Source organism: Semicossyphus pulcher, unplaced genomic scaffold (assembly GCF_022749685.1).
Source record: "Semicossyphus pulcher isolate SPU_LCO1_2020_fin unplaced genomic scaffold, fSemPul1.0.p SCAF_17, whole genome shotgun sequence".
Taxonomy (NCBI): domain Eukaryota; kingdom Metazoa; phylum Chordata; class Actinopteri; order Labriformes; family Labridae; genus Semicossyphus; species Semicossyphus pulcher.
Genome location: NW_027211681.1, coordinates 15,170,048 through 15,174,437, shown reverse-complemented (window position 1 = coordinate 15,174,437; position 4,390 = coordinate 15,170,048).

The window sequence follows — 4,390 nt, the reverse complement described above, 5'->3', positions numbered from 1 at the left end:
TCTGGGTGACTCCAAACTACAGTATCAACAGCACGTAACTAAAACTCAGGGAAGTGAGTGATAGCAGCTTTGTCCAATCAGAAAACCCTGTAGGCGGGCTCTCCACGTGTGTCTTAGCCTATTAGCAGGCTGCATTAGGTGAGGTGCGATTTGATTGGCTTGACAGAGTAAAACTCATGAGGGACATGCCCTAGCAACAGCCTGAGGTACACGCCCCCCCGTAGCTGATTGGTTAGACACGAATACAAGCGGCCTCTGATTGGTTGGGCTGAATTCTGGGCGTGTGTCAGAGTTGAACTTGGGGTGTTGTTTGGGTTGCCAAATTTGATAACTTCTCAAAAGTGTTCTTTTGAATTTGGGCCTTGAAGTAAACAAGATTTAACAGCCATTCTCCCATCAAAGCTGCTTCATATACACCAGCTATTTGTCACAAGAGTGTGTGACATAGCAGAATCACCCACAGGACTGTGTTTTTGTGTTCACTTCCTGTCCAAGTCATAATGAAAGTCTTTCGCTGCAGAAACTGGATTGGTTTATGAGGTATGAAGATATAAAGTAAGAGTAACAGCATTATTTGCATGTTGTAGTAGGAACCGCGGTGGAAATGCAAAGTTGAAAACACAATGGAGATTTCAATTATTTCCCTTGTTTTGAAAAGCTGTTAGCAGATAGTAGCATTGATGTGTTAATGAGAACCTTCTCTTGATACAACCCCAGCCAGAGTTGGGACAAAGTCTTAGCTGAAGGTCACAATTAAGTCTCAGGTTTTGCCAATGAAGTCCTATACCTAAACTTTGTGTTTGGATTCCTGAACAAGTCAAAATGCATGCACCCTTCTCCAAGTTTTTATGGTTTAAATTAAAAGATTTTAAACAATGTAAAAGTTTTGCTTTCAGTTTTCCCATTACTTTCAATTACTTTAAAAAAGCTTTTGAAATGTTTAAAACTCTTTCAAAGATAACTTCCATATATTTGTTTCCTCTAATAATTCTGTGACACACAGAAAACAGGAATTAGGCCAGATGACTCATTGGTGGTTTAACAGCATAATTACATATACAACTGTTTTAATAATCGCCTTTTTGTTAACATCAATTTAAAAAGAAAAACTAATTTATTAGCATGTACGCCTACTGTTAGTCAGAAAACGTTTAAACAAGTCATCTGGTACTGTGTCCAAAAAGACTTTTCCCTTTTGCTGTTGAACCGATTTAATATCCATTACTGGGAAAAGACAAAGGACAAAATATAGCGAAATGTAATATTTTTAGTTATGGGCTTGGGGGGGGGGGGGGTACAAGACGTATCCAACTCAAAAGGCTGAAGTCCAAGTGAAGTCACAAGTCATTGGCGTTACAGTCAAAGTCAAAGTCCAGTTGCGAGTCTTTTTTTATATATGTTGAATCGGCTCTAATGTAATCAGATTCATGACTCAGGCCTGACTGAAGTCCATGACATGTGACTTGAGTCTACCCAGCTCCTTCTGGGTCTAGATTCAGTACTAGTTCTTTATTTCAGAGGTAAGGACCACCAGACTTAAGCCTATAATGTTGCTTAATTCTCACAGAGAACCCTCAGCTGTGTTCTTGCGGCTTAATTGTGGTTATATGAGCAAAGTGTCACTTATAGAGCAGTGGAAGAGTTATGACTGTCTCAGCAGGAGTGCCTGCAGAGTATAAATGTGGTTGTGTGTGCATGGCAGGCAGCTGATATTGCGAGCAGCCAGATGTTTGTGCCTCAGATTGTTGGAGTCGTTCTGAAGAAATCACAAAAGGAGGGAAGTGGATTTTAGTGTGAATGATGAGCAACGGGCCCCTGAGGACCAGAGCCACAAACATTGTTTTTGTTGTACTTTCCTGGTAATAAGTGTCACGCAGGATCCTCACGGGGCCTGTACTACAGATAGTTCATCATAGATTGCAAGAGTTCAGACAGCACAAATTGCTGGTTAAATCTGTTGCTGTCAGCTTTTGCGCATATAAACAAATTTGCAAGAGTGATGTACAAATAAGAAAATTGAAGTAAAATGTTTAAAGCTGTGTATGATTACCACTAGCAGACACACAAAGCCAAATGGAAATGTATTTGTGGTGCTAAAATTCACTGCATCCATTAGTATCTGACCTATTGAAAAAAAAGAGTGCTGTATGATTATGGGTTGCCATCAGGCTAAAACAAATGTGTTACATTCAAAGGCGTTTTTAATACGTCTTCCCAGATGGTTGGACAAAATATAAGAAACACAAACTGCAGCCTCCAAAATGAACCCTCTAAAGGAGATTTACCAACAAACAAACCATTCTAAATGTCATAAAAGTAAAATTAATTGCAGGACGTGTGCATGTGTTTTAGCTTGGCGTATCTTGCAACTAAGTGTTAATGTTTCTCAAGTGTCATTTAAAAGATAAGAAAAACAGGGTGCCGGTTTAACTCAGTCGGTAGCATCATCGGCTGCAGGCTTGACTCCGACTTTGGTGCACGTCCTCCCAACATGTCCTGCCAATCCTCACGGTGCTATCTAATAAAGGCAAAAAGGCCCAAAACATGAATTAAAATAAATAGAATTTCAGTCCACTAAAAATTTTTTGGCGTTTACAAAAACGATGATTAAATGTGATCCACCAGCTGAAGCCATGCAGAAACCACATTCAGCTGCAGATAAAACCGTAAATGTATTAATGCACATCAAGCGCTTTTATTTCCTGTTGTTTGCCTGCCCTCTTGTTGCATGACTTTATTTCAGTGGAGTGATAAACCCTCTTTATTGTAATATTACTTTTATTTTGTAAGTCATGAATTCATTGTTGCCATGATGCAAACGAGGATCACATGCATGATGTTCATGTTGTGTTAGCTCGCTTTTGTTTGCCCTTTTAAATCAACACTTGTGAGGCAAAGCTACTCGCCAGTGAGATGGTGAATGATGCCATTTTAACATAAAAATAGGGGAGATATTTTGGTATTTTTGTGTGTCACTTCTAAAGCTTAATAGAATACAATGATTTATGTATGTAGCGGTTAGATAGCTTTTCACAGGAAACTGTCGTTTGCTGTCCTGCCTACATGTTTCGCTCTCCACGGTGACGTGAGGACCCAGTAAACAAGAAACCAAATTAGCACCACTACATCCTTGTTTCAGACTCTGCAGCCAGTGGTACAGTCATATAGTGAAAATATAACTGAGACACACGCAGTGCAACTGTGTCACAACAACTGAGCTACTGCAGCTTCTCAGTTCAAGCCTGGCGTTGTGTTTGGGCTGCACTGGTGACTTTTCCTGGGGTAATTAATTATAGGGAAGTTGTGCAAATTCCTGTTATAGGCCTGCATATGCATTGACATCTATTCACTGTGGCAATTAACTTTGTCAACTGTGTGTTTGTCTCTCCAGGTTTTGGTGTGCGAGCATTTGTTTGACCTCACTGGGGGTCAATGCAATCTAGCAAAGCCAGTTCGAAAGTTGACCTTGACCCTGGAGGCATCTTTTATGTAAGCAAGCATTCATCATCTCGTGCATGTTGTCCTCTCTGCATTTTCTTTTTACATTTATTCACCCTGTGCTGTTTTAAAATCATGTTTCAAGTGGACTTGAGAGGGAAAATGTTTCTGCGATTATTCAGTGACACAGTTTGACGGCTCAGTTACAGGGATGACCTGAGCCAAGAGGTTAGCATGGTTAGTGAATGCTGATCAAGCACAAGTGAAGGGAAAAAGTCAGACCTTCTGTTGATTGTGAATGTTATAGGCTTGCAAAACACCATCTGGTTTTGTAAAATGCATGTTAATCTACTTGAACTTTTTTGATTTCAGCCTGTGTCACATTTATAATCTGTTTTGAAAATGGAAACTAAACCACCGTCATGCAGACATGTGCAAGTTCTTGGCTGCAAACCCAGATAAAAAACAAAACAATAAAGAAGTCCTTTTACTGCCTAAACTTAAAATGAAATTTGTTGTGTTTCAAGCATGTATGCGTCATCCATTTGGATTTTTTTATTGGCATGTTTTTCACCACTTAGAAAAAAATCGACCGGCCTGGTGACATGTGTTAAGATCCAACCTTGTGATATTCAGTTTAAATATAAAATGGTCAACATAGTCATCATGCTCGTGTGTTTTATGTCATCGAGTCAAAATGGGAAAGATAACCAGTCATGTCACAAAGTCCTCCCTACACCACAGATATTCAGCCACCCTTTTGCATCGTATGAAAGGAAATAGCCTTTGTCCCTCCCGCTGCATGTTTCTATTTATAGACTTATCATCTGCATGCTCTCTGATCATAGTGGCTCAGGCTTTGCATTGCTCATTGCTTCGGGCCTGTCAGCCAAATGGCTACTCTGCCTCCGCTCTTACTTTGTTTTCCCTCCATCTATTGCTCCATCTTAGC